This window comes from Conger conger, unplaced genomic scaffold (assembly GCF_963514075.1).
Source record: "Conger conger unplaced genomic scaffold, fConCon1.1 SCAFFOLD_70, whole genome shotgun sequence".
Lineage (NCBI taxonomy): Eukaryota > Metazoa > Chordata > Actinopteri > Anguilliformes > Congridae > Conger > Conger conger.
The window spans coordinates 27,501-38,349 of NW_026890414.1; positions in this window are offsets into that span (position 1 = coordinate 27,501).

The following is a 10,849-nucleotide window of genomic DNA, read 5'->3' on the forward strand; positions in this document are numbered from 1 at the left end:
ACAGGCAGCCAGTTAGCTCCGGGCGGCCGCCCCGAGCACGGGGAGGTGTGACACTTGACGGTGGGCGCAACGGTGGCCCCGCGGCGAGGGAAAAAGGTCCCGGCCGGTTGCCTGCAACTGGTCACCCGCGAAAGTTTCGGCGCCCCCCCATCTCCTGGGCGGCCTCGTAGCCCCTCCCGACCCGGCCAGCTGCTTGTGGCTTGTGTCAGCCAGCCCCCTCTGGTGAGTGTAGCACACCAAAGTGGGGTTTTCCTTGAGCTCCAGCCGACTGAGCCAGGGCGGAACTGGTCACCCCTGCAGCACTTTGAAAACTTTCCCCGAGCTTTCACGTGCCTCTGGTCACCCGCCCCTCTCTGGGACTCTGGGACTCTGGGACTTTTTGGCACCCGAGCACCCCTCCGTCTCGGGTGTGCTTACCGGCCGGTCAGGCGCCCACCCGGCACTTTGAAAACTTTCACATGCCTCTGGTCACCCGCCCCTCTCTGGGACTTTGGAAGTCTCCCCGCTCCTTTATTCCCGCCGGCAACTGGTCACCCCCGGTGCGATTAGCTACTCTTCAACTGGTCACCCCCGCGGCGATAATCTATTATGTGTATGCCCATTTGCCAGAAATCACATTCAGAGCTTGTGAAATCCCCAAAATGACGATTTCAAACTTTGGCACTCTAAGTTTCATAGTTGGTGAAAATGAGCATATCTTGAAGAGAGAGTACACTAGCTGCTTCCAAATGAAATATGTATGATGGTGAATGGTTCCAAATCATATATTCAAACGGTAGCCATGTGCTCCTTTAGGAGCTTTAGATATAGGCTTAATGAAAACTTTAACTTTTCCCGCATTTAGGAACAAAGTTTTTCAAAGTGCGCATTTCTTGAAAGTCAACACTCAAATTTCATCCAAAAGGAAAAGGTTTGATGGTGGGGCAATAATCTATCAGGGGTATGACCATTTGCCAGAAACCGCATTCAGAGCTTGTGAAATCCTCAAAATGACGATTTCAAGCTTTGGCACTCTAAGATTCATAGTTGGTGAAAATGAACATATCTTGAAGAGAGAGTTCACTAGCTGCTTCCAAATGAAATATGTTTGATGGTGAATGGTTCCAAATCATATATTCAAAAGGTAGCCATGTGCTCCTTTAGGAGCTTTAGATATAGGCTTTATGAAAACTTTAACTTTTCCCGCATTCAGGAACAAAGTTTTTCAAAGTACGCATTTCTTGAAAGTCAAGACTCAAATTTCATCCAAAAGGAAAAGGTTCGATGGTGGGGCGATAATCTATTATGTGTATGCCCATTTGCCAGAAACCGCATTCAGAGCTTGTGAAATCCCGAAAATGACGATTTCATGCTGTGGCTGTCCAATTTATATAGTTGGTGGAAATGAGCATATCTTGAAGAGAGAGTACACTAGCTGCTTCCAAATGAAATATGTATGATGATGAATGGTTCCATATCATATATTCAAAAGGTAGCCATGTGCTCCTTTAGGAGCTTTAGATATAGGCTTTATAAAAACTTTAACTTTTCCCGCATTCAGGAACAAAGTTTTTCTAAGTCGGCATTTCTTGAAAGTCAACACTCAAATTTCATCCAAAAAGAAAAGGTTTGATGGTGGGGCAATAATCTATCAGGTGTATGCCCATTTGCCAGAAACCGCATTCAGAGCTTGTGAAATCCCCAAAATAACGATTTCAAGCTTTGGCACACTAAGTTTCATAGTTGGTGAAAATGAGCATATCTTGAAGAGAGAGTTCACCAGCAGCTTCCAAATGAAATATGTATGATGGTGAATGGTTCCATATCATATAGGCTTTATAAAAACTTTAACTTTTCCCGCATTCAGGAACCAATTTTTTCAAAGTGCGCATTTCTTGGTGAAAATGAATATGTATGATGGTGAATGGTTCCAAATCATATATTCAAACGGTAGCCATGTGCTCCTTTAGGAGCTTTAGATATAGGCTTAATGAAAACTTTAACTTTTCCCGCATTTAGGAACAAAGTTTTTCAAAGTACGCATTTCTTGAAAGTCAACACTCAAATTTCAACCAAAAGGAAAAGGTTTGATGGTGGGGCAATAATCTATCAGGGGTATGACCATTTGCCAGAAACCGCATTCAGAGCTTGTGAAATCCTCAAAATGACGATTTCAAGCTTTGGCACTCTAAGATTCATAGTTGGTGAAAATGAACATATCTTGAAGAGAGAGTTCACTAGCTGCTTCCAAATGAAATATGTTTGATGGTGAATGGTTCCAAATCGTATATTCAAAAGGTAGCCATGTGCTCCTTTAGGAGCTTTAGATATAGGCTTTATGAAAACTTTAACTTTTCCCGCATTCAGGAACAAAGTTTTTCAAAGTACGCATTTCTTGAAAGTCAAGACTCAAATTTCATCCAAAAGGAAAAGGTTCGATGGTGGGGCGATAATCTATTATGTGTATGCCCATTTGCCAGAAACCGCATTCAGAGCTTGTGAAATCCCCAAAATGACGATTTCAAGCTTTGGCACACTAAATTTCATAGTTGATGAAAATGAACATATCTTGAAGAGAGAGTTCACTAGCTGCTTCCAAATGAAATATGTTTGATGGTGAATGGTTCCAAATCGTATATTCAAAAGGTAGCCATGTGCTCCTTTAGGAGCTTTAGATATAGGCTTAATGAAAACTTTAACTTTTCCCGCATTCAGGAACAAAGTTTTTCAAAGTACGTATTTCTTGAAAGTCAAGACTCAAATTTCATCCAAAAGGAAAAGGTTCGATGGTGGGGCGATAATCTATTATGTGTATACCCATTTGCCAGAAACCGCATTCAGAGCTTGTGAAATCCCGAAAATGACGATTTCATGCTGTGGCTGTCCAATTTATATAGTTGGTGGAAATGAGCATATCTTGAAGAGAGAGTACACTAGCTGCTTCCAAATGAAATATGTATGATGGTGAATGGTTCCATATCATATATTCAAAAGGTAGCCATGTGCTCCTTTAGGAGCTTTAGATATAGGCTTTATAAAAACTTTAACTTTTCCCGCATTCAGGAACAAAGTTTTTCTAAGTCGGCATTTCTTGAAAGTCAACACTCAAATTTCATCCAAAAAGAAAAGGTTTGATGGTGGGGCAATAATCTATCAGGTGTATGCCCATTTGCCAGAAACCGCATTCAGAGCTTGTGAAATCCCCAAAATAACGATTTCAAGCTTTGGCACACTAAGTTTCATAGTTGGTGAAAATGAGCATATCTTGAAGAGAGAGTTCACTAGCAGCTTCCAAATGAAATATGTATGATGGTGAATGGTTCCATATCATATAGGCTTTATAAAAACTTTAACTTTTCCCGCATTCAGGAACGAATTTTTTCAAAGTGCGCATTTCTTGGTGAAAATGAATATATATGATGGTGAATGGTTCCAAATCATATATTCAAACGGTAGCCATGTGCTCCTTTAGGAGCTTTAGATATAGGCTTAATGAAAACTTTAACTTTTCCCGCATTTAGGAACAAAGTTTTTCAAAGTGCGCATTTCTTGAAAGTCAACACTCAAATTTCATCCAAAAGGAAAAGGTTTGATGGTGGGGCAATAATCTATCAGGGGTATGACCATTTGCCAGAAACCGCATTCAGAGCTTGTGAAATCCTCAAAATGACGATTTCAAGCTTTGGCACTCTAAGATTCATAGTTGGTGAAAATGAACATATCTTGAAGAGAGAGTTCACTAGCTGCTTCCAAATGAAATATGTTTGATGGTGAATGGTTCCAAATCATATATTCAAAAGGTAGCCATGTGCTCCTTTAGGAGCTTTAGATATAGGCTTAATGAAAACTTTAACTTTTCCCGCATTCAGGAACAAAGTTTTTCAAAGTACGCATTTCTTGAAAGTCAAGACTCAAATTTCATCCAAAAGGAAAAGGTTCGATGGTGGGGCGATAATCTATTATGTGTATGCCCATTTGCCAGAAACCGCATTCAGAGCTTGTGAAATCCCGAAAATGACGATTTCATGCTGTGGCTGTCCAATTTATATAGTTGGTGGAAATGAGCATATCTTGAAGGGAGAGTACACTAGCTGCTTCCAAATGAAATATGTATGATGGTGAATGGTTCCATATCATATATTCAAAAGGTAGCCATGTGCTCCTTTAGGAGCTTTAGATATAGGCTTTATAAAAACTTTAACTTTTCCCGCATTCAGGAACAAATTTTTTCTAAGTCGGCATTTCTTGAAAGTCAACACTCAAATTTCATCCAAAAAGAAAAGGTTTGATGGTGGGGCAATAATCTATCAGGTGTATGCCCATTTGCCAGAAACCGCATTCAGAGCTTGTGAAATCCCCAAAATAACGATTTCAAGCTTTGGCACACTAAGTTTCATAGTTGGTGAAAATGAGCATATCTTGAAGAGAGAGTTCACTAGCAGCTTCCAAATGAAATATGTATGATGGTGAATGGTTCCATATCATATAGGCTTTATAAAAACTTTAACTTTTCCCGCATTCAGGAACCAATTTTTTCAAAGTGCGCATTTCTTGGTGAAAATGAATATGTATGATGGTGAATGGTTCCAAATCATATATTCAAACGGTAGCCATGTGCTCCTTTAGGAGCTTTAGATATAGGCTTAATGAAAACTTTAACTTTTCCCGCATTTAGGAACAAAGTTTTTCAAAGTGCGCATTTCTTGAAAGTCAACACTCAAATTTCATCCAAAAGGAAAAGGTTTGATGGTGGGGCAATAATCTATCAGGGGTATGACCATTTGCCAGAAACCGCATTCAGAGCTTGTGAAATCCTTCTAATGACGATTTCAAGCTTTGGCATTCTAAGATTCATAGTTGGTGAAAATGAACATATCTTGAAGAGAGAGTTCACTAGCTGCTTCCAAATGAAATATGTTTGATGGTGAATGGTTCCAAATCATATATTCAAAAGGTAGCCATGTGCTCCTTTAGGAGCTTTAGATATAGGCTTAATGAAAACTTTAACTTTTCCCGCATTCAGGAACAAAGTTTTTCAAAGTACGTATTTCGTGAAAGTCAAGACTCAAATTTCATCCAAAAGGAAAAGGTTTGATGGTGGGGCGATAATCTATTATGTGTATGCCCATTTGCCAGAAACCGCATTCAGAGCTTGTGAAATCCCCAAAATGACGATTTCAAGCTTTGGCACACTAAGTTTCATAGTTGGTGAAAATGAACATATCTTGAAGAGAGAGTTCACTAGCTGCTTCCAAATGAAATATGTTTGATGGTGAATGGTTCCAAATCGTATATTCAAATGGTAGCCATGTGCTCCTTTAGGAGCTTTCGATATAGGCTTAATGAAAACTTTAACTTTTCCCGCATTTAGGAACAAAGTTTTTCAAAGTGCGCATTTCTTGAAAGTCAACACTCAAATTTCATCCAAAAGGAAAAGGTTTGATGGTGGGGCAATAATCTATCAGGGGTATGACCATTTGCCAGAAACCGCATTCAGAGCTTGTGAAATCCCCAAAATGACGATTTCAAGCTTTGGCACACTAAGTTTCATAGTTGGTGAAAATGAACATATCTTGAAGAGAGAGTTCACTAGCTGCTTCCAAATGAAATATGTTTGATGGTGAATGGTTCCATATTATATAGGCTTCATAAAAACTTTTACTTTTCCCGCATTCAGGAACAAAGTTTTTCAAAGTGCGCATTTCTTGAAAGTCAACACTCAAATTTCATCCAAAAGGAAAAGGTTTGATGGTGGGGCGATAATCTATCAGGTGTATGCCCATTTGCCAGAAACCGCATTCAGAGCTTGTGAAATCCCCAAAATGACGATTTCAAGCTTTGGCACTCTAAAATTCATAGTTGGTGAAAATGAACATATCTTGAAGAGAGAGTTCACTAGCTGCTTCCAAATGAAATATGTATGATGGTGAAAGGTTCCATATCATATAGGCTTTATAAAAACTTTAACTTTTCCCGCATTCAGGAACAAAGTTTTTCAAAGTGCGCATTTCTTGGTGAAAATGAATATGTATGATGGTGAATGGTTCCAAATCATATATTCAAAAGGTAGCCATGTGCTCCTTTAGGAGCTTTAGATATTGGCTTAATGAAAACTTTAACTTTTCCCGCATTTAGGAACAAAGTTTTTCAAAGTGCGCATTTCTTGAAAGTCAACACTCAAATTTAATCCAAAAGGAAAAGGTTTGATGGTGGGGCAATAATCTATCAGGTGTATGACCATTGGCCAGAAACCGCAATCAGAGCTTGTGAAATCCTCAAAATGACGATTTCAAGCTTTGGCACTCAAAGATTCATAGTTGGTGAAAATGAACATATCTTGAAAAGAGAGTTCACTAGCTGCTTCCAAATGAAATATGTTTGATGGTGAATGGTTCCATATCATATAGGTTTCATAAAAACTTTAACTTTTCCCGCATTCAGGAACAAAGTTTTTCAAAGTGCGCATTTCTTGAAAGTCAACACTCAAATTTCATCCAAAAGGAAAAGGTTTGATGGTGGGGCGATAATCTATCAGGTGTATGCCCATTTGCCAGAAACCGCATTCAGAGCTTGTGAAATCCCCAAAATGACGATTTCAAGCTTTGGCACTCTAAAATTCATAGTTGGTGAAAATGAAAATATCTTGAAGAGAGAGTTCACTAGCTGCTTCCAAATGAAATATGTATGATGGTGAATGGTTCCATATCATATAGGCTTTATAAAAACTTTAACTTTTCCCGCATTCAGGAACAAAGTTTTTCAAAGTGCGCATTTCTTGGTGAAAATGAATATGTATGATGGTGAATGGTTCCAAATCATATATTCAAAAGGTAGCCATGTGCTCCTTTAGGAGCTTTAGATATAGGCTTTATGAAAACTTTAACTTTTCCCGCATTTAGGAACAAAGTTTTTCAAAGTGCGCATTTCTTGAAAGTCAACACTCAAATTTCATCCAAAAGGAAAAGGTTCGATGGTGGGGCGATAATCTATTATGTGTATGCCCATTTGCCAGAAAAAGCATTCAGAGCTTGTGAAATCCCCAAAATAACGATTTCAAGCTTTGGCACACTAAGTTTCATAGTGGGTGAAAATGAGCATATCTTGAAAAGAGAGTTCACTAGCTGCTTCCAAATGAAATATGTTTAATGGTGAATGGTTCCAAATCATATATTCAAAAGGTAGCCATGTGCTCCTTTAGGAGCTTTAGATATAGGTTTTATGAAAACTTTAACTTTTCCCGCATTCAGGAACAAAGTTTTTCAAAGTGCGCATTTCTTGAAAGTCAATACTCAAATTTCATCCAAAAGGAAAAGGTTCGATGGTGGGGCGATAATCTATCAGATGTTTGCCCATTTGCCAGAAACCGCATTCAGAGCAGTGAAATCCCGAAAATGATGATTTCAAGCTTTGGCACTCTAAGTTTCATAGTTGGTGAAAATGAACATATCTTGAAGAGAGATTTCACTAGCTGCTTCCAAATGAAATATGTTTGATAGTGAATGGTTCCAAACCATATATTCAAAAGGTTGCCATGTGCTCCTTTAGGAGCTTTAGATATAGGCTTTATGAAAACTTTAACTTTTCCCGCATTCAGGAACAAAGTTTTTCAAAGTGCGCATTTCTTGAAAGTCAATACTCAAATTTCATCCAAAAGGAAAAGGTTTGATGGTGGGCCGATAATCTATCAGGTGTATGCCCATTTGCCAGAAACCGCATTCAGAGCTTGTGAAATCCCCAAAATGACGATTTCAAGCTTTGGCATTCTAAGATTCATAGTTGGTGAAAATGAACATATCTTGAAGAGAGAGTTCACTAGCTGCTTCCAAATGAAATATGTTTGATGGTGAATGGTTCCAAATCATATATTCAAAAGGTAGCCATGTGCTCCTTTAGGAGCTTTAGATATAGGCTTTATGAAAACTTTAACTTTTCCCGCATTCAGGAACAAAGTTTTTCAAAGTACGCATTTCTTGAAAGTCAAGACTCAAATTTCATCCAAAAGGAAAAGGTTCGATGGTGGGGCGATAATCTATTATGTGTATGCCCATTTGCCAGAAACCGCATTCTGAGCTTGTGAAATCCCCAAAATAACGATTTCAAGCTTTGGCACACTAAATTTCATAGTTGATGAAAATGAACATATCTTGAAGAGAGAGTTCACTAGCTGCTTCCAAATGAAATATGTTTGATGGTGAATGGTTCCAAATCGTATATTCAAAAGGTAGCCATGTGCTCCTTTAGGAGCTTTAGATATAGGCTTAATGAAAACTTTAACTTTTCCCGCATTCAGGAACAAAGTTTTTCAAAGTACGTATTTCGTGAAAGTCAAGACTCAAATTTCATCCAAAAGGAGAAGGTTTGATGGTGGGGCGATAATCTATTATGTGTATGCCCATTTGCCAGAAACCGCATTCAGAGCTTGTGAAATCCCCAAAATGACGATTTCAAGCTTTGGCACACTAAGTTTCATAGTTGGTGAAAATGAACATATCTTGAAGAGAGAGTTCACTAGCTGCTTCCAAATGAAATATGTTTGATGGTGAATGGTTCCAAATCGTATATTCAAATGGTAGCCATGTGCTCCTTTAGGAGCTTTCGATATAGGCTTAATGAAAACTTTAACTTTTCCCGCATTTAGGAACAAAGTTTTTCAAAGTGCGCATTTCTTGAAAGTCAACACTCAAATTTCATCCAAAAGGAAAAGGTTTGATGGTGGGGCAATAATCTATCAGGGGTATGACCATTTGCCAGAAACCGCATTCAGAGCTTGTGAAATCCCCAAAATGACGATTTCAAGCTTTGGCACACTAAGTTTCATAGTTGGTGAAAATGAACATATCTTGAAGAGAGAGTTCACTAGCTGCTTCCAAATGAAATATGTTTGATGGTGAATGGTTCCATATTATATAGGCTTCATAAAAACTTTAACTTTTCCCGCATTCAGGAACAAAGTTTTTCAAAGTGCGCATTTCTTGAAAGTCAACACTCAAATTTCATCCAAAAGGAAAAGGTTTGATGGTGGGGCGATAATCTATCAGGTGTATGCCCATTTGCCAGAAACCGCATTCAGAGCTTGTGAAATCCCCAAAATGACGATTTCAAGCTTTGGCACTCTAAAATTCATAGTTGGTGAAAATGAACATATCTTGAAGAGAGAGTTCACTAGCTGCTTCCAAATGAAATATGTATGATGGTGAAAGGTTCCATATCATATAGGCTTTATAAAAACTTTAACTTTTGCCGCATTCAGGAACAAAGTTTTTCAAAGTGCGCATTTCTTGGTGAAAATGAATATGTATGATGGTGAATGGTTCCAAATCATATATTCAAAAGGTAGCCATGTGCTCCTTTAGGAGCTTTAGATATTGGCTTAATGAAAACTTTAACTTTTCCCGCATTTAGGAACAAAGTTTTTCAAAGTGCGCATTTCTTGAAAGTCAACACTCAAATTTAATCCAAAAGGAAAAGGTTTGATGGTGGGGCAATAATCTATCAGGTGTATGACCATTGGCCAGAAACCGCATTCAGAGCTTGTGAAATCCTCAAAATGACGATTTCAAGCTTTGGCACTCAAAGATTCATAGTTGGTGAAAATGAACATATCTTGAAAAGAGAGTTCACTAGCTGCTTCCAAATGAAATATGTTTGATGGTGAATGGTTCCATATCATATAGGTTTCATAAAAACTTTAACTTTTCCCGCATTCAGGAACAAAGTTTTTCAAAGTGCGCATTTCTTGAAAGTCAACACTCAAATTTCATCCAAAAGGAAAAGGTTTGATGGTGGGGCGATAATCTATCAGGTGTATGCCCATTTGCCAGAAACCGCATTCAGAGCTTGTGAAATCCCCAAAATGACGATTTCAAGCTTTGGCACTCTAAAATTCATAGTTGGTGAAAATGAAAATATCTTGAAGAGAGAGTTCACTAGCTGCTTCCAAATGAAATATGTATGATGGTGAATGGTTCCATATCATATAGGCTTTATAAAAACTTTAACTTTTCCCGCATTTAGGAACAAAGTTTTTCAAAGTGCGCATTTCTTGAAAGTCAACACTCAAATTTCATCCAAAAGGAAAAGGTTCGATGGTGGGGCGATAATCTATTATGTGTATGCCCATTTGAAAGAAAAAGCATTCAGAGCTTGTGAAATCCCCAAAATAACGATTTCAAGCTTTGGCACACTAAGTTTCATAGTGGGTGAAAATGAGCATATCTTGAAAAGAGAGTTCACTAGCTGCTTCCAAATGAAATATGTTTAATGGTGAATGGTTCCAAATCATATATTCAAAAGGTAGCCATGTGCTCCTTTAGGAGCTTTAGATATAGGTTTTATGAAAACTTTAACTTTTCCCGCATTCAGGAACAAAGTTTTTCAAAGTGCGCATTTCTTGAAAGTCAATACTCAAATTTCATCCAAAAGGAAAAGGTTCGATGGTGGGGCGATAATCTATCAGATTTTTGCCCATTTGCCAGAAACCGCATTCAGAGCAGTGAAATCCCGAAAATGATGATTTCAAGCTTTGGCACTCTAAGTTTCATAGTTGGTGAAAATGAACATATCTTGAAGAGAGATTTCACTAGCTGCTTCCAAATGAAATATGTTTGATAGTGAATGGTTCCAAACCATATATTCAAAAGGTTGCCATGTGCTCCTTTAGGAGCTTTAGATATAGGCTTTATGAAAACTTTAACTTTTCCCGCATTCAGGAACAAAGTTTTTCAAAGTGCGCATTTCTTGAAAGTCAATACTCAAATTTCATCCAAAAGGAAAAGGTTTGATGGTGGGCCGATAATCTATCAGGTGTATGCCCATTTGCCAGAAACCGCATTCAGAGCTTGTGAAATCCCCAAAATGACGATTTCAAGCT